General features: G+C 37.3%; 1 protein-coding gene and 1 non-coding gene across 2 annotated transcripts in view; one reads left to right on the top strand and one right to left on the bottom strand.

The window, feature by feature from the left end:
* CNTN6 (contactin 6) overlaps positions 1-25060 on the bottom strand; it is a 260095-nt gene that overhangs the window by 209262 nt on the left and 25773 nt on the right. The window lies entirely within an intron of this gene.
* Positions 4599-4701, top strand: LOC147348222 (U6 spliceosomal RNA). Its single transcript, XR_015152035.1, has one exon. It is a non-coding gene; the product is annotated as a U6 spliceosomal RNA (small nuclear RNA).

Raw genomic sequence — 25060 nt, forward strand, 5'->3', positions numbered from 1 at the left:
CTTCACTATCCCCATAGTTTGCTCAAATTTATGTTCATTGAGTCTGTGATGCTATTCAACCATCTCATCCTATGTCATCCCCTTCTCTTGCCCTCAAACTTTCCCAGCATTAGGGTCTTTTCCAAAGAGTCAGCTCTTTGCATCAGGTGGCCAAAGTATTGTCAGCAAAGTGATGTCTCAGCTTTTAATACACAGTCTATGTTTGTCATAGCTTTTCTTCCAACGAGCAAGAGTCATTTAATTTCATGGATGCAGTCACCATCCACAGTGATTCTGGAGCCCAAGAAAATAAAGCCTGTCCCTGTTTCCATTGTTTCCCCATTTGTGCTGATGTGCTCAGTCGTGGCTGTCTCTTTGCCACCCCATGGACTGTAGCCCGCCACGTTCCTCTGTCCATGGAATTTTCCAGGCAAGAATACTGGAGTGGGTTGCCATTTCCTTCTCCAGGGTGTTTCCCCATTTATTTGCCATGAAATGATGGGACTGGATCATCTTTGCTGTTTGAACGTTGAGTTTTAAGCCAGCTTTTTCACTCTCCTCTTTCACCTTCATCAAGAGGCTCTTTAGTTTCGCTTTGCTTTCTGCCATAGGGTTGTATCATCTGCATATCTGAGGTTATTGATATTTCTCCCAGCAATCTTGATTCCAGCTTGCGCTTCATCCAGCCTGACATTTCTTATGATGTAGTCTACATGTAAGTTAAATAAGTAGGGCAACAATATACAGCCTTGATGTACTCCTTTCCCAATTTTAAACCAGTGCATCGGTCCACGTCCAGTTCTAACTGTTGCTTCTCAACTTGCATACAGATATCTTAGGAGGCAAGTAAGGTGGTCTGGTATTCTCATCTCTTTAACAATTTTCCAGTTTGTTGTGATCCACACAGTCAAAGCCAATAAAGCAGAAGTAGCTATTTTTCTGGAATTCTCTTGCATTTTCTATGATCCAATGGATGTTAGCAATTTGATCTCTGGTTCCTCTGTTTTTTCTAAATCCAGCTTGTACACCTGGAATTTCTTCATTCACATACTGCTAAAGTCTAGCTTGAAGGATTTTGAGCATAACCTTGCTAGCATATGAAATAAGTGCAATTGTAAGGTAAGTTGAACATTCTTTGGCATTGCCATTCTTTGGGACTGGAATGAATACTGACCTTTTCCAGTCCTGTGGCTACCGCTGAGTTTTTCCAAATTTGCTGCCATATTGAGTGTAGCACTTTCACAGCATCATCTTTTAGGATTTGAAATAGCTCAACTGGAATTCCATCACCTCCACTAGCTTTGTTTGTAGTGATGGTTCCTAAGGCCCACTTGACTTCGCATTCCAGGATGTCTGGCTCTAGGTCAGCGATCACACCATCGTGGTTATCTGGGTCATGAAGATCTTTTTTGTATAGTTCTTCTGTGTATTCTTGCCACCTCATCTTAATATCTTCTGCTTCTGTTAGGTCCATATGATCTCTGTCCTTTATTGTGCTCATCTTTGCATGAAATATTCCCTTGGTATCTCTAATTTTCTTGAAGAGATCTCTAGTCTTTCCCATTCTATTGTTTTTCTCTATTTCTTTGCACTGATCACTGAAGAAGGCTTTCTTATCTCTCCTTTCTATTCTTTAGAACTCTACATTCAAATGGGTGTATCTTTCCTTTTCTCCTTTGCCTTTCATGTCTTTTCTTTTCTCAGCTATTTGTAAGGCCTCCTCAGACAGCCATTTTGCCTTTTTGCATTTCGTTTTCTTGGGAATGGTCTTGATCCCTGTCTCCTGTACAATGTCACGAACCTCCATCCATAGTTCTTCAGGCACTCTATCAGATCTAATCTCTTGAATCTATTTGTCACTTTCATTGTATAATCATAAGGGGTTGATTTAGGTCATACTTGAATGGTCTAGTCATTTTCCCTGCTGCTGCTGCTAAGTCATTTCAGTTGTGTCCAACTCTGTGAGACCCCATAGATGGCAGCCCACCAGGCTTCCCTGTCCCTGGGATTCTCCAGGGAAGAACACTGGAGTGGGTTGTCATTTCCTTCTCCAATGTATGAAAGTGAAAAGTGAAAGTGATGTTGCTCAGTCGTGTCTGAATCTTAGTGACCCCATGGACTGCAGCCTATCAAGCTCCTCCGTCCATGGGATTTTCCATGCAAGAGTACTGGAATGGGTTTCCAGTGGTTTTCCCTACTTTCTTCAATTTAAGTCTGAATTTGGCAATAAGGAGTTCATGATCTGAGCCTTAGTCAGTTCCCAAGCTTGTTTTTGCTGACTGTTTAGAGCTTCTCCATCTTTGGCTGCAAAGAATATAATCAATCTGATTTTGGTATTGATCATCTGGTGATATCCATGTGTAGAGTCTTGTGTTGTTGGAAGAGGATGTTTACTATGATCAGTGTGTTAAAACTCTGTTAGCCTTTGACCTGCTTCATTTTGTACTCTAAGGCCAAATTTGCCTGTTACTCCAAATATCTCTTGACTTCCTACTTTTGCATTCCAGCCCCCTATAATGAAAAGGACATCTTTTTGGGGTGTTAGTTCTAGAAGGTCTTGTAGTCTTCATAGAAGTGTTCAACTTCAGCTCTTCAGCATTACTGGTCAGGGTATAGACTTGGATTACAGTGATAGTGAATGGTTTACCTTGGAAATGAACAAAGATCATTCTGTCATTTTTGAGGTCGCATCCAGGTACTGCATTTCAGACTCTTTTGTTGACTATGATGGCTACTCCATTTCTTCTGAGGGATTCCTGCCCGCAGTAGTAGATATAATGGTCATCTGAGTTAAAGTCACCCATTCCAGTCCATTTTAGTTCTTTGATTCCTAAAATTTTGATTTCACTCTTGTCATCTCCTGTTTGACCACTTCCAAATGCTTTGATTCATGGACCTAACATTCCAGGTTCCTATGCAGTATTGTTCTTTACAGCATCGGACTTTACTTCCATCACTAGTCACATCCACAACTGGGTGTTGTTTTTGCTTTGGCTTCATCTCTTCATTCTTTCTGAAGTTATTTCTCCACTGATCTCCAGTAGCATATTGGTCACCTACCAACCTGAGGATTTCATCTTTCAGTGTCCTATCTTTTTGTCTTTTCATACTGTTCATGGTGTTCTCAAGGCAAGAATACTGAAGTGGTTTGCCATTCCCTTCTCTGTATATTCATAAGGGATTTGATATAGGTCATACTTGAATTGCCTAGTGGTTTTCCCTACTTTCTTCAATTTAAGTCTGAATTTTGCAATAAGACATTTGTGGTCTGAGCCACAGTCAGCTCCCGGTCTTGTTTCATAGAGCTTCTCCATCTTTGGCTGCAAAGAATATAATTAATCTTATTTCAATATTGACCATCTGGTGAGGTCCATGTGTAGAGTTGTCTCTTGTGTTGTTGGAAGAGGGTGTTTGCTAAGAGCAAATGCCTTCTCTTGGCAAAACTTTGTTAGATTCCTAACCAAGGAATTCCGCTGAGGGTGATATTGGGACAGTCTGAATTTGCAGTTAGTATCAGAAGTGAGGGTGATCTTGGCAACTCCTGAACTTTGCAAAGGAAGAAAGAAAGAAAGTGAAGTCTATCAATCGTATCTGACTCTTTGCTACCCCGTGGACTGTAGCCTACCAGGTTGCTCCGTCCATGGGATTTTTCCAGGCAAGAATATTGGAGTGGGTTGCCATTTCCTTGTCCAGGAGGTCAGGAAGACCTTTGCCTGGTTCAAGACCCAGGCATTGAACCCAGGTCTCCTGCATTGTAGGCAGACACTTTACCATTTGAGCCACCAGGGAACTTTGCAAACATGTTATTTATTTCTCAAAGCAAACTCATGTGTTATAAGATCACATAGCTGAGAATAGAACATAAGCAAAATATTCTCTGACATAAATGATTACAATAGTTTCTTAGATCTCTTTCCCAAGGCAAAAGAAATACAAGCAAAATAAACAACTGGGACTAAGTTAAACTTTAAAACTTTTGAACAGCAAAGAAAATGGTAAACAAAGCAAAAGACAACCTATGAATTGGGAGAACATATTACCAAATGATGTTACCAAGAAGGGCTTAATTTTTAAAAGGACAAATAGCTCATCACATAATGCAATTAAAAAAAAAAAAAAAAAAACCTGAACATAGGCAGAAGACCTAAACAGACATTTCTCCAAAGAAGACATACAGATGGTTAACAGGCACATGGAAGATGATCAACATTGCTATTTATTAGATAAATGCAAAATAAAATTACAATGAGATACCACCTCACACTGGTCAGAATGGCCATCATTAAAAAATCTACAAACTGTAAATGCTGGAGAGTGTGTGGAGGAAAAAGAACTCTCCTCCACTATTGGTGGGAATGTAAACCAGTGCAGCCATGGTGTTTGGGGACCGTCATTTTTCTAAAAGATTGCATATCCTATCCCTCTAAAATATTGGTAATGTTATAAAGACATCTTATGGAGATTTAAATCTTGAAGTGGCCTGGAGGCTCTATATTCACTCAGAGTTTGTTGATCTTAAATTGACTCAAGAGCATTTCTGGGTTAATTGTTATTTCTCCTTTTTATAATTTCCCCTGGGTCTGAGAGAATAAGGGAGGAAATCAGAAATGCAATGGGTCATACTCACTTCGGCAAATGAAGTAAAGTTGTCCTGATACAGAGAAGATTACCATAGAGCCTGTATAAGGGTTACATAGATGTTTTGAGACAATCCATTTTTTTCTTCCTTTTTTAATTTAAAAAAGACATGAGAAAATACTTGGGATAATGGAAATGTTTTATATCTTGTTTTGAGTTGCAGTTTTTATGGTGACTACAAATATTAAAACTCATTACTGAGTACTAGATCATTGTATTTTATTGAACATTAAATATACTTTAATCTTTAAAATGAGTGCTGTGAGAAGTGCAAATAATGATTTAAACCTGGGGTTTGCAGGGTTTAATAAGTGCAAGGTTGAACAAATAGAGCACTAACCTTATTGTACTTTATATAACAAACGAAACTCTGTTGGAAAATCACGTATTTATTAATTGAAAAATTCAGAAGAAAATGAATGTCAAGAGACAAAACTGACTTTACAGATATTGCAACTGGAAGAAGAGCAGTGCTAAAGGAAAAAGTATCCAAGAACATGCATGAATTGCTTACCATGTGCCTGATACCGTATTGCCATTTCAAATTTGTTATTTCATTGATTGGTTATACCAACCCTATGAAGAACCCACTACTAAAAATCTATTTTTACCTTGTCGAGAAACGTAAATCTTGATAGGTTATGCGACCTACCCAAGGTTCCAAGGCTAAAAATGGTAAAGTTAAATCTTGAGGCTCTATTTCTGATGTCAAAAGTCTGTATTCTTGACAACCAAGGCTTATTACTTCCATTCAGTCATCGTTTTGATTAAGTTAGGCTAGTTTAATTATGCATGATGCGTAATTAAATGGAAACTTGAGTCACATTGACCATTCTACTTCTAATATATAAAAATTAGTTGTAACAACAACATAGCCAAACCTGAATAATCTTTGTAATTTGGTTAAATGGCAGCATTTTAATGGCTCAATATGACCAGCAGGTGGCAATGGTATTCCATGAAGTCAATACAGCAACTTCAGGGGAATTAATGTGCATATCACTTCATGTCAAATAGATGGAAAGCACAGAAACAGTGACTAATTTTATTTTCTTAGGCTCCAAAATCATTGAAGATGGTAACTGGAGCCACAAAATTAAAAGACACTTGCTCCTTGGAAGAAAAACTATGACCAACCTAGATAGTATATTAAAAAGCAGAGACATCACTTTGCTGACAAAGGTCCGAATAAAGTCAAAGTTATGGCTTTTCCAGTAGTCATGTATGGATGTGAGAGTTGGACCATAAAGAAGGCTGAGTGCTGAAGAACTGATGCTTTTGAACTGTGGTGCTGGACACTCTTGAGAGTCTCTTGGACAGCAAGAAGATCAAACCAGTCAATCCTAAAGGAAATCAACCCTGAATATTCATTGGAAGGGCTGATGCTGAAGTTCCAATACTTTGGCCATCAGATGTGAAGAGTCGACTCATTGGAAATTACCTCGATTCTGGGAAAGATTGAGAGCAAGAGGAGAACAGGGCAACAGAGGATGAGATAATTGGATGGTATCACCAACTCAGTGGACATCGTAAGTTTGAGCAAACTCAGGAAGATAGTGAAGGACAAGAAAGCCTGGTGTGCTGCAGCTCATGGGGGCCGTAAAGAGTCGAACACGACTTAGTGACCAAACAACAATGTATATAAAAAATACAAGGCTGCAGAAAAAAGGAGAGGAGCAGCTTTCTGTGATCTCAACCCTAGATATTTATGCACTTGACCCATTAAGGGTACACAATTTTTGAGCCGTTTGCATACCTAGGCTAGTTTAATTGCGTTCTGCATAAGGTAAGCAAAAGAAGCAATAATGAACACACTGAAGAGACAGTGCTTCTAAGCTATCTAAATGAGAAAGAGAAAGAAAAATAAATATTATTTGAGGGAATCTTTGACGCTTCTTTTACAGTTGTGTTTTTGGTGTGTGCACGTGTTTATTTGCATATATATATGTATATATGCACACGTACATACGTCATTGCTGTCGTGTTGTTAGTGTTGCTCATGAAACCCAACAACCTGTGTGCTTGGTGACAAAAAGGAATGCTTTTGGATTTAAGCCAAATCTTTCTACCTCTGGAAGAGTAAAGCATCTTCTGAAACTAGTATGCAACTAACAAGGAACATTTGACTACACCATTGCAAATGCTGTATTTTATGATCCAGTTTCCTAAAACCAGCCTGGTGGACAAAGCAAAGATTCCTGGACCAAGATATTTATGTAAGGTTTTGAAAGACAGTAGTAGTTTTCCAGGAGGACAAGGTAAATATGAATATTTTAGGAAGAGGCACTAGCAACTAAAGCAGGTGTAGAAACGTAAAAAACACGGTGCCTTTGTGAAGTATAAACACTTCGGCAAAGTGAGAATTTGTAATACTTTAAAAGAAAGAATCAGAGAAAGGCTTTTGGTCATGCGAGGAATTTGGATTTTATTCTCTAAGGAACTTTCAGATGAGTTTGCCCATTATGGAAATATGAGACTTCTGAAAAAAGGTAGAGGAGGCCTGATGTGAAAGTATCAAAGAGAGGTGGCAGATTGCAGAATTATTTGGGACACAGACTCTATACTACTACAGAAAACTCCAATAAACTGGAATTCAAAGTGGTGCTCTGTTTATCTGCAGTTGTGATTAAAATATGAATTCTGAAAGACAGTGGTTTTCCGAAAAATCATGATTTAGTGTTAACTTCCTTTCCTCACACTGATAATGCATAATATCAAAAACCATGTCCTGAAATGGTTGAAAATGATGAAGTGAAGGTAATACATATTTTTAAAAATAATAAAAGGAAGATAAGAAAAGTGATGGGTAATGACTTTTGAACTTGTATAATGTGTTCCTACCACCTGTGTCATGAGTTGCATTGGGCAGACTGACCCTAGAGTCTGAGTGGTTGGGCAGGAAAAGGGAGTCCCGAGGTAGTTAATCTAGTGCAAAAGGTAACTGGCAACATATGGCTGGAGATGGCATATGGCTGGTCTAGAGCATATATTATATATCGTTGTTGTTGTTCAGTCACTAAGCGAGTTCCAACTATCTGCGACCCCATGAACTGCAGCATGTCAGGCTTCTCTGTCCTTCACTATCTCCCTGAGCTTGCTCAAACTCATGTCCATGGAGTGAGTGATGCCATCCAATCATCTCATTCTCTGTAGACCCCTTCTCCTCTTTCCTTCAATTTTTCTCAGCATGAGGGTTTTTTCCAATGCGTCAGCTCTTTGCATCATGTGGCCAAAATATTAGAGCTTCAGTTTCAACATCAGTCCATCCAATGATTATTTAGGGTTGATTTCCTTTAGGATTATCTGGTTTGATCTCCTTGCAGTCCAAGGGACCCTCAAGGGTCTTCTCCAGTGCCACAGTTCAAAAGCATTCGTTTGGGGGGCCCAGTGTTCTTTATGGTCCAAATCTCACATCTATACGTGACTACTGGAAAAACCATAGTTTTGAGTATATGGACTTTTGTAGGCAAAGTGATGTCTCTGCTTTTTAATACACTGCCTAGGTTTGCCATAGCTTTTTATCCAAGGAACAAGCATCTTTTAATTTTGTGGCTGCAGTCACTGTCTCCTTTGATTTTGGAGCCAAAGAGAATGAAATCTGACACTGTTTCCACATTTTCTCCATCTTACATATAGTTTATGTCAAATCTCCCTCAAGCAGCACCCTCTGAGGAATATTCCTTATGCCATTCTGCTATCTCCTATAGCTTAGATTTTGCTCTACTAGAGCTATAATCAGGAAGTTCCTGAGTCCCTAAAGATTGTTTAAACGTTTCTGTGGAATGCTTCTACTTTGTAAATAGCCACTCTGCCTTTGTTCATGTTGTGATCTAGTTCATCACCTGTCAAACAACTCACCAGTGCATGTTCCTTAAAGCCTGTTTGCAATCCTCCAAGGATAGGGCTTCCCTTGTGGCTCAGCTGTTAAAGAATTTGCCTGCAATGTGGGAGACCTGGGTTCTATCCCTGGGTTGGGAAGATACCCTGGAGAAGGGAAAAACTACCCACTCCAGTACTCTGGTCTAGAGAGTTCTACTGACTATATAGTCTATGGGGTCACAAAGAGGTAGACACGACTTAGCAACTTCCACTTTTCACAAGGATAGGAAAAGCAAGGTAGTCTCAAAGGAAGAGAAGAGACACTGTGATAAAGATGAGTCTGAGTTTGTATCATAATTTTGCCACTGATTGTGTGACATGGAATAAAATGTTTTAACACTCTGAAGCTCCATTTGTTTACCTGTCAAGTAATGGGTGGGCTTCCCAGGTGGTGTAGTGGTAAACAACTCACTTGCCATATAGGAGACAAAAGAAATGTGATTCAATCCCTGAGTTGGGAAGATCCCCTAGAGGAGGAAATGTCAACCCTGTCCAATATTCTTGAGGGGAGATTCCCATGAACAGAGGAGCCTGGTGGGCTACAGTCCATGGGGTTGTAAAGAGACAGATATGACTGAGCATGTGCGTGGAAATTGATGGATAGAACATATCCTGAGGGTCAATTTATAGCAAAGTGGCCTTCTTTGTTTTCTGTTGGCTTGCAGACATTATCATTGAATCACAGAATTCTTTTCCAAGGAGTTCAGACATAGACTCAAAAGACTTATTGCAGTCGTTGCTAATAGTAGCTACCTGCAGCTAAATGATTGGAGTTAACATAGAGGAGAGCAATGTACCAACATTTCAGGTTTAGATAATCTGAATTTCCTGGCTCTCGAAACATGAAGTCATATATCCCGTTCAGTTCAGTTCAGTTCAGTCGCTCAGTCATGTCCAACTCTTTGCAACCCCATGAATCGCAGCACGCCAGGCCGCCCTGTCCATCACCAACTCCCGGAGTTCACTCAGACTCACGTCCATTGAGTCAGTGATACCATCCAGCCATCTCATCCTCTGTTGTCCCCTTTTCCTCCTGCCTCCAATCCCTCCCAGCATCAGAGTCTTTTCCAATGAGTCAACTCTTCACATGAGGTGGCCAAAGGACTGGAGTTTCAACTTTAGCATCATTCCTTCCAAAGAAATCCCAGGGCTGATCTCCTTCAGAATGGACTGGGTGGATCTACTTGCAGTCCAAGGGACTCTCAAGAGTCTTCTCCAACACCACAGTTCAAAAGCATCAATTCTTCGGCGCTCAGCCTTCTTCACAGTCCAACTCTCACATCCGTACATGACCACAGGAAAAACCATAGCCTTGACTAGATGGACCTTTATCAGCAAAGTAATGTCTCTGCTTTTTAAAATGCTATCTAGGTTGGTCATAACTTTCCTTCCAAGGAGTAAGCGTCTTTTAATTTCATGGCTGCAAGCACCATCTGCAGTGATTTTGGAGCCCAAAAAACTAAAGTCTGACACTGTTTCCACTGTTTGCCCATCTATTTCCCATGAAGTGATGGGACCAGACGCCATGATCTTCATTTTCTGAATGTTGAGCTTTAAGCCAACTTTTTCACTCTCCACTTTCACTTTGATCAAGAGGCTTTTTAGTTCCTCTTCACTTTCTGCCATAAGGGTGGTGTCTTCTGCATATATCCAATCCTCAAGCAAATACTAAGTGCCAGGATGTACAAATAAGCGTGGCAGGCACTTCCAAGGATGCAGAAATTAACTGGATAAGTCCTGACCTCAAAGAACCTAGAGGTTAACAGATATGATGCTGCTAGATGATGCTTATACATACATTTATACTAAACAAGGTAGCAGTGATAACCTTAGTGAAGGATGTTGAGACAAGATTGTGTGTGTGTGTGTGTGTGTGTGTTATCTTAGGGGAGAGGAAGGAAAGAGTTCATAGGAAACTGTGATTCAGATACAGTTTGTTTGTTATGACAAAAATCATATAGGTGAGGCACAAGGCTGTTCTGAAATCATTGGTGGTCATAATAGATTCTGGTGTAATATATCAACTCTAGCTACACCTGTTTCTATGGCATTCATCCCGTGCTGAGTCTTGTCTTTTTCAGCAAATGTGTTTTCAGCCTCTTTCTACTCACCTGTGGACATCTACATGTGAAAGGTGATGGTCCTGCCAGATCTATGATATGATAAATGATTTAACTTATACTTTGGCCACCTAATGCAAAGAGCTGACTCACTGGAAAAGACCCTGATGCTGGGAAAGATTGAGGGCAGGAGGAGAAGGGGACGACAGAGGATGAAATGGTTGGATGGCATCATCAACTCGATGGACATAGGTTTGGGTGGACTCCGGGAGTTGGTGATGGACAGGGAGACCTGGTGTGCTGAGGTTCATGGGGTCGCAAAGAGTCAGACACGACTTAGCTACTGAACTGAACTGAAGACTATTCTAGACAGATCAGCAATCACATGTACAGAAAAAAAACAAGCAAACAAACAAAAAACAGCCTTGTCCTAAGCACCAGGGAATTAGGTCATTAAAGTAAAACTGAATTTGAAGATTTTAAATAGAAAAACAGTGGCAACAATTTCCCATCATATTTCTCAGTGGAGGCTTGGAAGTCCATTGTTCTTTAAGAGATAATTGAATGTTCCCTTTTTCTATATATAAGTTGAGAATTTTTTCACTATATTTTGGGAAATTATTTATCTTGATCATTGAGAGAATTCATTGTTCAGATTATGATGTGCAGTCATTTGTCATATTTTTATTTTGGGGGGTTTTTGAAATAAGCATTTAAAAATTTTTAAATGCATATTTAACAAAAATCTAGGTCTCAGAGACTATAGAAAAACCAAATGGAAAATGAAGTGGGCATTCTGTGTATCTAGAACTGGCATATAGGTGTGTATGTAAACACATTATGCTTTCTATAAAAGATCAAATGAAAATTGTGCCCATGGAGAAGGACTTCTGTGCAGCAGACATGCATTCTAATTATTTCATCCTTACTGCCTTCTATACAGCTGAAAGGAATGCAAGGTGGGGGTGAAGGTAGGAAAGAAAAAAAAAAAGTGTTATGTATAAATGTAACCAATGTTGGTTAGCAAAAAGTGCTTTATTACACATCAGGTACTTTTTTTTTTTTTAAAGCTTTCTTCATTCCCAATGGAAGGCTTTCACTGTAGGGGGCAATCAGCCATAGGAGTTGACTAGTGGGAAGCCTATGAACTGTAAAAACAACAACAAAGGCTTTCACAAATCATTCTATGTGGATAAAATAGGTACAAAACCCTCACCTTCGGGGTGTTTATGAGGACACACTGGTCTTACCTCTTTACCTCCTATTTCCCATAATTGGCTTCACTCCTCAATTTCTCTTTTTCTCTTAGGAAACATGAAATGGACCTTTATAGATGACAAGATTTCTTTCATATTTGTATCTGGGTAGGGAGAATGGGGAGATATCATATCGCAAAGGGCAGCTTATCATACCTCTTTCCCCCCCCTGTTTATTAAAAAGAATGAGTGCAACTGAGGGACTTCTGCTGAGAGTAACAAGTACTTTACCACTGCAAAAGGGGCTCCGGCTGTAAAAGGTCTCCAACCAACTAAACTGAGTGGCACTCCTCACCACAGCCACGTTCAAGTTGTCTTTTCCAAGCAGACAGCTAAATTAGGAGTTAAGAGATGTCCGCTTAGCTTTTCATGATGTAAATCAAAGATGAAAGAACCCTAACTCGCAGGAAATGTTAAAGAAAGAAACACCCAAGCGAAAAGCAGAGTAGCTAAATGACTTGCGTTTAGATTTTATTTTGCTGATCAATCCACAGGACTTCATATTTTGGTCATTCTAAATTAAAGATATTTTTGTGAAAATTTCCCAAAACGATCAACATGAAACAGGTCATTTTCTCTCCTAGGTAATTTTTGGAGAGTCGTTGAAATTTGTGAAACCATGTGTGGAAATCAAGTTTATATTCACATGAATATCCCCAGGTATGTAATGTCTTCCTATATAAACATGGATCTACAACTCTTTTTTCAAAGGATAGGTAACCCTTTAGTAACATCAACCATCACTGTGGTTCAGTGCTAACACCCCTCTGGGTGTAATTCAAAATGACATTTTTTACAAATTCATGTAAATAGCTTTTTTTTTTTGAGATTTTACCATCTTGTACTACCTTTCATTTTCTTCAATATACTACTTACGTATATGCAAAATCTTACCTTCTGTGTTAAACAATTGTCATTTCCATCAAAACAGTCCATCCTATTCTCTTTTATAGTTCTCATTATTTAGTTCAGTGTCTTGAATTTGGTACATGAATCAATAAATATTTATTAAATGAAAGCAATCAAACCCTAAAATTTACTGATAGGACTACATCTGTCTCTAGGAACTAAAAAAACAGTAATGATTAAGAAAAAACATTACATAGTTCATAATCTTTGCAAGGCACTGTTTTTATTAATTTACATAGTCATAAAACTTCATGAGATATCATTATTAATATCTCGGTGTTTCAGTTAAGAACAGTGAGATAGATTAAGTAATGTATTCAAGCTGATAGTGGCAGAGCAAGAATTTGAAACAATGGAGCCTTCAGGCTGTGCTCTTAATTACTATGCTATATATAGCTTTCCTAACAGATTATATTTATTGTGTAGTTGTAAGTGCTTTACATGTACTAATTCATTTGTACCATGAATTCTATTTATAGAAGCTGGCTGTATGCCAGGATAGGATATATTAGCACTTTCACTAGACTTTAGTAAACATAGGCTGAGAATTTCATACTTCCGTGGTTTTATTCTTATGCAGTGATTATCGAAATGTGGATTGGAAAACCAAGGAGTTCCCAACTTCCTTTTTAGAGCACTTACATAGTCAGAGCTCATCTGGATATCAAAGAAAGTGTTCTATAGTTCTGTTCTTTGTCTCTTCACCTACTTTATAAAAATTTTTTTAAACACATGATATTCATTATGGAAGATATAAGAATCCCTGAGTGTAACAACTACAGCAAATAAATACAAAATTAAAAAAAAAAATCATAAAGCTGCTTCTTAAATCTGACAATTTTAAGGAGAATGGGTTTTGCTGCACCCATATCCCACTGAACTGGATTGCTGCTGCTAAGTCGCTTCAGTCATGTCCAACTCTGTGCAACTGGATCTAGTAACTACTAAACCATCTGAAATCCCTTATTAGATAAAGATTTAACAAGGATAGATTATTCCATAAATTTCAAGAATGATTTGTTACTCTCTAACTTCTCTTAATGAAATGCTGATACTTTAATTGATATACATTTTATTTTTTTTACCATCTCCAGTAAAGCTGCTGTTTGCTCTAACCTGTATCAAAGTTATATTAAGGTAATGCTAAAACAAGTACTAGTTGTTCCTAATGCTATAAACATAACCAACAAATTCTTATATAGTGGTTTTAATTTTTACATTCCCATGTGATTCCCTAATTTGAATTTCTAGTGAAAAATACCAGGAATGAAAATATTCTAATAAAAAATACTAATTTCATAAGACTTGCTGTTCACACATATACTTACTTCCTAGGCTATGTAAGTTTCATTCAGTCTGCAGTTAGCTGTTTAACCATTTCCTAGGACCTCTGTGAAAGCCATGACTTTATTTTAAGATGTTCATATAGAGAGGCATCATTATATTCTAGTAAAATCACTACATTATGGTATACTAGGTATATTACGACTAGTTCCAAATATGAGCTCTGGTTTTTTTATTTTAACATGAATTTTTTTGTGTCCTTCAAATATGGTATTGCTTTTACATAAACTATATGTAACTGTCCTACACATAAACATCAGAGTTAGTAGATAGATATCCACCATTAAGTTAAAGTGTGGCATCTTTATGATATACACTTATCTCAAACCATATTCTTCTAAAGTAAACATCATTAATTTTTTGGTAACAGTCAAAGCAAATAATTAATAATAGAAGTTTTTAATCTATTGTATAAACATCATCTTCCTGGAAATTTCTGGATTAGACCTAGATTCAGTGATATACACTATCTCTTCTACCACACTTCTCTACTATACCTTCAGCAAAATTATTTGCATTCACAGAATAGGAAAAGTGTGGTGGAAAGACTCTATAAACATGACCCCCAATGACCCTGTCTTCTGGTAGGCACCATTGGATCTCCCCTTGCTCTTGAATGTAGGTTTGACCTATGGCTTGCTTCTAACCAGCAGAGGGAGTGAACTGTCATTTCCATGATTAGGGTCATAAGATTATAACTCAAATTTTTCTAGAAAATTGTCTCAATTGCATAGTCATTTTGCAGATTTTAAACAAAGGAAGTGGCTGTTTGGAGATGCCCATGTGGTAAGGAACTGAGGGCATCCTCTGGTCAATAGCCAGAGAGTGGCTGAAACTCTCAATCTAACAATGTTCAATAAACTGAATTCTGTCAACAATCATATGGCTTTGTAAGCATATTCCTTCCCAGTTGGGTTTTCAGATAAAAACTCAGTCATGGATGATACCTTATTTGCCACTTTCAAATGAGTCCTGGAAGCAAAGAACCCAGATGAGCTATAGCAAGACTACTGAACCATAGATTTGTAACATAATTGATGTTGTTGTTTTAAGCCTGTAGGTTTATGGTATTATTGTACCATAATATTATTATACCAGTGTTATAATGCAGCATCAGAAAATTAATGTAGTGAGTCAAACAACTGTTTTCTTTGAACCCAGAAACACAGTTAGGGCTTTGATTTTAAGAGGTACTGATCTTATTACAAATTTAAAAATAAATAAATAATATGAAAATATGGGAGTGAGTCTAGAATGCCTAGAAAGTAAATGACACTTAGAATTACAAAATATGGCATCCAGTTGTATACAGTATATTAAGAATACTGGCCCTTGTGGGACAGGGCCAGTATTAGTTAATTATTTCATACTTAGCTAATGCTGAAGGAAAAAACATAATCATGACCAAGAGCCTGGTTATACCAGCTTTTTAGAAACCCACTTCTTTTTTTATTTAAATTTTTACTTATATATTTTTCATACATTTAAAGCTTCCAATTGACCAATAATAAGTACTAAGTTATTATTTCTCTTTGGATAAGAGAAATTGTCTTCTAATAGAATAATTGTCACTTTTTATCTTCAGACTCACAGCTACATTACCTCCTTTCATTGATTTTTATTTCACTATATTGTTTTTTCTGATGATAATCTTGATATTAGAATGATTATGTTTTTCTGAGAACTATAAGTTTCAGTATGAGTTTAGCATTATATGTTGAAATTTAAATTCTATCCCTATTTATATAGAATATTTTGTCTTGGTCTTTTACAAAAAAAGAAAAAAATCACAACTTTAGCTCACACATGAAGAGAAAAAAAGACACCATACCTGTGAAAATTATAACAATAATTTTCAGCACATTAAGTCAACAATACAATTAAAATAAAATAATTATTTGAGACAATATATTTTATGCATTGGATGTGGACTTCTACAGAGCTGATCTTTAGTTGCATCTTATGAAAAGCTATAGAATGAATTTATCCAAGATTTCTTTTAAAGGAAGAAATTAAATTGCCCATGCAACACCATTACATATGCAACAAAAAATATTCATAGATGCATGATAAACCTTTCAATTGGATTACACTTTTATAGCTAGAACTGAAATATAATTTTATGCCACAAGCATCCAGGCATATTTTATCAATTTTCTGTTCTTTTACCCATATGAAATGTGTGATATATGATATAAATATACACACACTTTGTATATGAGTTACATTTTTGAAGTCTAAAACAAAAAAAGCCAGAGAAAATGGCAATAGAAGATGAGCAAAGGCTTGCCTTTATCTGAATGCTGTGTTTTACACTAAGCGTGAATACTTTCACTATAACCACATATTTGTCATTCTCCTCAGGCTGAATATACTATTTTAAATTAGAAAAAGTTCAACAAGATTTGCCCAAAATGAACTATCTAGCAACTATAGTTCTATAGTGACTTCGGAAAATAGAACAACCTGTCTTTCATGATTCACTTCTCTAAAACTCTAGAAACAAACTATGTGGGAAAGTCCATTCACTGAAGCACCTTCTTGAGAATTGGAAAAGGAAGATGGTCATTGCCAGACTAACTGTGATAGGAGAAATATAATTACTAAAAGTTGATACATAGAAATGCTAAATTAGTTTTGTCTCTCTGGAATATTGGGATAAAACAATGAGTTGATTCTTTTACCTTTCCTAAACAAAGGTCTTAGAAATGGTAAATGAGGCATTAGTAGAATGGATGAATATTAAAATGTCTTGAAGTCATTCACTATATACTGAGTGCCTCAAAAGTATAAAGCTCTGAAAAGCAAAGGAAAACAATCTTTGTGAGTGATTGCCATGAAGATAGGAGTGAGATGTTGGTGGCGTTGTCAGGGTTATGGCTCACAGTGGGCAGAGAGGATATATTGCTCTGGAATGTGCAGAAGGATACAAACTCATGGAATAAGTACACATTAAGCATTCTATTCAGTAGTCTTTTGTAAACGTTATTACTGTTTGGATTCTTTATAAAGAATAAGCCTGACTGAGCAGAATAAAATGCTCTCAAATATCAATTTTCGACACCCATGAATAGCCTAGCTGTTTAAGTCATGAGCCATTAAATTGACACAAACAGATCACAAGGACAGAGCACCCAATGTGCAAGGCACACACCTAGCAAAAAGTAAATCACCTTGTAAATGCAAAACTGTATAAATATAATGCCCAGACACACACATACATCAAACCTCAAAGCTATATATATATATATATATATATATATATATATAAACACACACACACACACACACATATATATATAAAGCTTCCTAGGTTGCTGAGTGGGTAAAGAATCTGCCTGCCTGCAATGCAGGAGACACAAGAGACATGGGTTCAATCACTGGTTTGGGAAGATCCCCTGAAGGAGGAAATGGCAACTCACTTCAGTATTCTTGCCTGAAGAATTCCACGGACAGAGGAGCTTGGAGGGCTATAGTCCGTACGGTCGCTAAAGAGTCGGACAGGACTGAAGCAACTGAGCATGCACACACACAAATTTTCTGTCTCAAAAAAAATGTAGCCCAAAAGTTTAGATGTTTATATTAACAGAGCACTTAAAAAAAACACAAAAGAAAAATAAACTCTATATTTCTTGTTGTAAAAATTTGTGTTTATATTGATTACTTTTTTTTTTTTTGTAAAACAAGATGAAGCCTCAAAGAAATGAAGATTTGCAATGATCAATCAGCAGCTTACATGATTTGATGATGCATGTATAATCACAATATTTGAGAAGTTATTTCCTCCTAATATGACCTCTGTATAGGAATTGCAACTCCAAGTTTTTCTCCCCTTCTTTGGATATGGGTAAGTGAGTGTGTGGGGAATGTGTTTTATTCACTGTGCATCTCTGGAGAAAATCAGGTCACCTTCAATGATCTTATCAGTCAAAGAAAATAGGACTGCTTCACAAAGCTATTAAAATGGAAGAGAATTAAAATGTATAAAAAGCTTTCAGATGCCAGGATCAAAGGGAAAAAGGTCACAGACTAGTCAAGGATTGTTGCCTTTGCTGAAATTCATGATTTTGATTAACATGAAGTTGTAAATGGCTATAACATTGTAAGCAGTTGTAATAAAATAAAGTAGGAAACAAAGACCAAGGACATTACAGAATCGTAGAAGAAAGTGTCAAAAGGATACTTCTAACAAGTGGAAAAACTAAACAAGATGAGCATTATGATTATATGCTTTTCAATAATTTACTTGTGATCCACAAAATGCTTTAGCATGTACCAGGCAATTTAATCCTCACAAGTGAGAGAGGTATTGTTCCCCATACTTCAAGAATATGAAGGCAAAGTTTAAGATAGTAATAAATTTCTGCAAATTCAAAGAACTAGTAAGGCAGCAGACTACTGTTTTCTTCTAAGTCTCTAAAACAACAACAGAACACTGTAAAATGTCCATAAATATCATTCAACTAATCAGCCTGCACTTTTCTATTTTTCCCTAATTCCAAATCTAATATTCTTTCCAGTCAGTTGACTCATCCCTTAACAAGTGATTCATCTATGCAAAACCGTTTCTATTTTATTTGAAACATTGCTAACAGAAAAGTAAATAAAACATATAGTAGGAGGCTATTTTAAAAATAGAATAAACAGGAGTGGTATCTTAGGGTTTCAAAGTCAAACTATCAATAGGATTGAAAAAAAACGGATTCATCTATTTTGGATGGGACTAATAAGATTACCAAAATGCTGTTACACAACAGATTACATCTTAATTACACATAAAATAGTTGAGCACTTCTTATGTGTTAACACAGAGAATCAGATCCTTACACCAAATTATTGTGTTTTTTTCTAATCCTTGATTACTATAATTTCCTGTTAATTCTCATTCTTTTTCATCTTTCCATCTATTTACCATGGAGGAGTCAATGTAGTCATATCAGGGTACAAATTTGTTCGTATCTTGGTTGATCCACTTTTCTACCCTATTTCCTTCTTCCAGCTACAAAATCTTAAATGACTACGTTCTTGAGGAACAAAGGAAAATCCTTTAATGATTTATAGAGGAACCTACAAAGTCCTGCTAGTATTGGTCCTTGCCTCTCCTTGTTCCCTCATCTGCTCTTCCTCTTGTTATTGTCTGCATTACTCTACTGTTGACCTTAAGCTATCACGTTTCCTCCCACCTATTTTCCTTTTTTGTATATCTTTGCTCATGTCACAAATGCCTCTTCTCTACTCTAACTGATGGTCAGTTACTATTCAGATTTTAGAAAGTCAGTTCCTCAAGGTAGTCTTCTTTGGAAGTCTTTGAGCTACCACAGCACCACGAGGTCCTTGGGGAACCCTGAAGGCAGTCTTCTTTGAATTCCCCAAACCAAGTGAGGTTTCCTGTCACAGGTTCTTAAAGTCACATGTCTTTTAGAGCACTAGTCACAAATGTGTGAGTGTGTGTGTATGTGTGTGCACACATGTGTAAGAATAAGCCATCACTGCACTTCAAGCTTTGTAAGGATTGGGCCATGTTAGTTTTGCTCAGTACTTTATTTATAGCACAGAGCTTGGTGTCTTAACTCAGTTTTATTCATTGTCTTCCTCCTATTTGTTCTTCACTGATTTAGGCTTTGGGGATATTGAAATGAGCAGTATAAGATGTGAATGGTAGAAGACATTCAACATAGTTGTTAAAGGGTTGGCTGCAATTTCATGGACTCCAAAGTCCACACAAATAGTTACTAATTATACTTCCTACCACAATGATAATCTGGAAAGAAAAAAAAAGTGAGAGAAGGATTTAGTGGATGCCATTACCACTGCGCAAACTAGAGTCGCATTTATGACAGAAAACCTGACAGGAGAATGTCTGTATCTATGATAGGAAATCTAGAAAGTTTATGCAATACAGCTAAATAATTTAGTTTGGGGTACAGTACATGGGGTTGCAAGGAGTTGGACACGACTGAATGACTGAACTGAACTAAAAGTCCATTCTAATGCATATGGGATTCAATCTGAAAGTGTGTCCTTTATATTTTTGTATTTAAAGAAACAATTCTCATTGTTTCTCAGAGGGCATTCTGCAGGCTCCCATGCCAATTAAAAGACATTTAGTAAAGTGGGTGCCTCTGAAGAGATGTACAAATTTGTTAGCTTTACCTCTGGCGGTAGCTAAATGAACAGGAAATTCTTAGGGAGAAAAAAATGAAGCCTTTGCAAAACGGAATGTATTGTTTGGGTACCAGAGAAACGCCTCAAGCTGAGATCTTCAGAGAAGACCCATTTTATAAAGGGTTATATTAAATTAAGTAAGTGTTTAGAATCTCTGGGGAAAGGCACTATGGAGATAGTTGAATGAGCACAAAGTTAAGTAGCAGTGAATGTAGAATTTCCTATTACTAGTGTTTTCTCCAGTGGATTTTTGGAAGCCTTTTGAGAGGCAGAAATATTATATGCATCAGAAAATCACAGACTATCATAGAAAGGGATTAAGAATTCATAAGTCAATTCCATCAATTTACAAATAAAGAAACTGAAGTCTAGAAAAGTAACACAATTTTTCTGGTGTTAGAGAGCCAATAGTGGCGTATCTGAGATTAGAATACTGGTCTAATCCATTATTCTAGGTTCCTTCCACAAGGGAAATGTTAGGAAATTGGCACTTCCAGAGATGGTTTTGCTTGTAATCCAATTTCCATGTCTTTGCAGACCCTATCAATGCATTCATTTTGTCAACCAGAAATTAAAATGAAAGTGAAAATATTATAAATTGAGCAGTAAAAGATAATCCCAGCAGAAACTCACATGAAGACAGTGTGATAAAATGGAACAACTTTGGGTTTGGGATAAATCTGGATTCAAATCCCAACTCTGTCACATACTAGCTGTGTGAAATTGGACATCTGTTTACCTTCTCTTCATTAGTTTCCTCTCTCTAACAATGGGGATAATAATACCTATTTCCTTTTAGAGTTTTCTGATAATTAAACGAAATCACTTATGTAAAGCATTTAGCACAATATTGGGCATATGTTTGCAAGCTCAATAAGAGGAGTTATATTTTACTGGAGCATTCACATTCAAGTCTATTTGAACTGCCAGATAATATAAGAGCATTTAGCATAAGGGATGGATTTCCAAGTGAAGAAGCCAGAAATTAGACAGTAATAAACAGAACTGGACTGATTAAATCCTACTGCAAAGAAGTAAGATGATAATATAGATATAAATGGCAATCCACTCTAGTATTCTTGCTTGGAAAATTCCATAGACTGATGGTCCTGGCAGAGTATAGATGTTGTTGCAAAGAGTCGGACATGACTGAATACATACAGACATACACATGTGCACACACGCACACACACACACACATAACCACAGCCTTTAAGTATAGTGAGGATGCTAAACTCCTCCAGAATGCAATAGGGTATTTATTAAAGATGTCCTTTCTTTAAGGTTTCCCTGGAATATGTCACAGCTGGCAGAGAGGCCAGAAGGAAAACAACATCTCCAGATAGGAAGACAAGTAGGTTAAATGAGCAGTGGTACTGAGTCAGTTCAAGTGTGATATAAATAGTGCTGAGTTCTGTCTCTATTTTGCAAGCAGAGACCTTAGCCTGAACCCATCTGCTTCTGGAGAAAGATCTTCCAGTAGGAAGACATGTACCTTATGTGAAATGGGCAGAGATTCCTTTCTCTGATGATGAATAGCCAAGTGAGACACTAACGGACTAGCAGACTGGAGGGCAGATGCCTCTAAATCATTTTTAAAAAGAGACAGCTTGCCTCTTGACAGGTCTGTAGATAGAAACTTGCCTTCTCTCCAAAGTGTATAAGAGTTTCTTATGGAGAAATGTGACTGTTCTTTTTGATCTTTTGGGACAGAGTTCGTTCCATATTTTAGTGTGATGCTTAATATTTCCAAAGTATGGGTTAAGGTGTGAAATACAAATCACACACGTACACACATAAATAAGAGGACTGCAGTGTGTCTCCTCTCTTCACAAGAATTCCCAAACACTGTTGGAAATGGTACACTGAAGTGGGCACAGAGCACTGAATTATGCAGAACAAGCAATAATACCCATTTGTTTGCAGTGTTGAAAGCAACCTACCTAAGCCTCAGTTTCTTCATCTAAAACTTTTACTGTACGGATTAAATGAGATACTAAGTAGTCTAGAAGCTGACACATCATAGCTTAATTATTGTTAGTTCCCCTCTTATCTTCCTCATTCCTAACACAGTTTTCAAGTTGAAAACCTCTTTCAATTTTTAGTTGTTATTACCAGTAGTATTTGCAGAAGCCAGGATAGCCTTGGTTTGTTTTTTTTTTTTTTTTTGAGACTCTCAGAAACTAATAGAAGAGTGAATTTGGGTTCAAAAAAGTGAAAAATACTATTTTAGGTACCCCTGAGAAAGAAGGTGCGTAGTTCAAAGAGAAAGAAGTATGAAGGTTGTATAGTTACTCTCCCCAGAAGGCGTGAGGGAAGTGAGTTTGATGAGAGAAACCCTGAAGTAGATGTCAGTCTCTATGCAGAGATGATCCAGCAGGAGATGGGTAGGGGTCCCCAGGTCAGAAAACACAACAGCTGTAGTAGGTTTGTTGTGATTAAAGTAGAGGCTTTTCTGGAAAGCAGAGTATAGCTAATAGTTGCTCAACGTCAGGAATGTTCTCAAGAGTATACAAAAGTTACTCCCATTTACAGATACTTGCTCCCCAGTGGGCTCTTTGAGTCTGGAGATATTTTTTGATTGTCCTGACTTGGATGGGTGTTGTAACTGACATCTAGTGGACAGAGGGCAAGAATACTGCTAAATATTCTCTAAGACAGAGGACAGTTCCATACAGCAAAGAATTATCTGCCCCCAAATCTGATTAATTAGTGGGTCAATAGGTTGACGGTGAGAAACTCTGGTTTGCAAAGTTTCTAAATCAGAGGAGATTAAGTTATTTGTAGTCAAAATTTTGAAGAAAAATTTTGGTGCATGGTTCCTCTCATGTCTTTCTGGCACCTATAATTGCTCCTTCATTTAGAGTTTGATCTGTGGTCAAAATAACCCAGTTATCCACTTACTGTAATTGAGATAGAGCAAGACCCCATGTTCATTCTCACTTTGAATATTTGATTCAGTTCAGTTCAGTCGCTCAGTCGTGTTCGACTCTTTGCAACCCCATGAACTGCAGCACGCCAGGCCTCCCTGTCCATCACCAACTCCCGATTTGATTCAGAGCAGTAGAAAAAAGCCATCCAAAGCCCAAGGATAAAAGAAAGACAAAGTACACATCCCAGGTAACTGAGTTTTAAGATCTGGTCCTTAGAATTACACCTAAAGATACTATGTAGCAGTGAGTGGTGTTGACTATTGCTGCTACTTCAATTGTTAGCACTGTTAACCCTAAATGTAAATGAAGAAACAATTAACAAGCCAACTCTCAGTACTACTCTTACTGTGATACCCACTAGTTATCATTTATTGAGCACTGTGCTAACCACTTTGCATTTCTGCATATCTCTAAAAATGAATAGTGAAATGTAAAGCTCATTTGATGAACGAAATGTTAAACCTATTGTGAAGTGAAGAGACAGAGCTTGGAAAGGTATGAAAATTACCAGGAGTCATTTGTCTACTTAAAGGGCAGAGATAGGGTTGGTATCCAGGTACGTCCTTCCCCAAAGCCCATGTTTTAGGTGTTAGGAACATAGCCGTATATCTGAGGAAGGACTAAGGAAAAGAGAAAAGCGTTGCAAAAGTTGTAGGAAGTTTTCACACTATTTGATTCTCTGTGTTCCTCGTACTTGGATAATACAAGTGATACAGCAAAGAAATATTTTTAGTTTTAAATAAATATTTTAAGTTTCACTTTGAGTATTTTGATATTCACTAAGATCTCAATCTATATCTTCCTGAGATATCAAATTCTTGAAATCAAGACTCTAGAGATCAAGTGTTTTCACTCCCTAATAAATTTGCAATATAAATACTCATCCTGGGTTTTAGAGTCAGTTCTACTACTTTTGATATTTCTATTGTTAAGACTACTTTATCCTTTTTTATCTACATAATGGAATGAATAACATTTTTCCTTTCGACTTCATAATTCTTTAATGATTAATTGCGATAGAAAAATTGAAGAATGCTCAAACTACCGCACAATTGCACTCATCTCACATGCTAGTAAAGTAATGCTCAAAATTCTTCAAGCCAGGCTTCAGCAATATGTGAACTGTGAACTTCCTGATGTTCAAGCTGGTTTTAGAAAAGGCAGAGGAACCAGACATCAAATTGCCAACATCCATTAGATCATGGAAAAAGCAAGAGAGTTCCAGAAAAACATCTATTTCTGCTTTATTGACTATGCCAAAGCCTTTGACTGTGTGGATCACAATATACCGTGGAAAATTCTGAAAGAGATGGGAATACCAGACCACCTGACCTGCCTCTTGAGAAATGTGTATGCAGATCAAGAAGGAACAGTTAGAACTGGACATGGAACAACAGACTGGTTCCAAATAGGAAAAGGAGTCCGTCAGGGCTGTATATTGTCACCCTGCTTATTTAACTTATATGCAGAGTACATCATGAGAAATGCTGGACTGAAAGAAACACAAGCTGGAATCAAGATTACCAGGAGAAATATAGATAACCTCAGATATGCAGATGACACCACCCTTATGGCAGAAAGTGAAGAGGAACTCAAAAGCCTCTTGATCAAAGTGAAAGTGGAGAGTGAAAAAGTTGGCTTAAAACTCAACATTCAGAAAACGAAGATCATGGCATCCGGTCCCATCACTTCATGGGAAATAGATGGGCAAACAGTGGAAACAGTGTCAGACTGTATTTTTGGGGGCTCCAAAATCACTTCAGATGGTGACTGCAGCCATGAAATTAAAAGACGCTTACTCCTTGGAAGGAAAGTTATGACCAAACTAGATAGCATATTCAAAAGCAGAGACATTACTTTGCCAACAAAGGTCCATCTAGTCAAGGGCTATGGTTTT

The sequence above is a fragment of the Bos grunniens genome, chromosome 22, assembly GCF_055505025.1.
Source record: "Bos grunniens cultivar Pamir isolate PY7600 chromosome 22, Bosgru_T2T1.0, whole genome shotgun sequence".
Taxonomy (NCBI): Eukaryota; Metazoa; Chordata; class Mammalia; order Artiodactyla; family Bovidae; genus Bos; species Bos grunniens.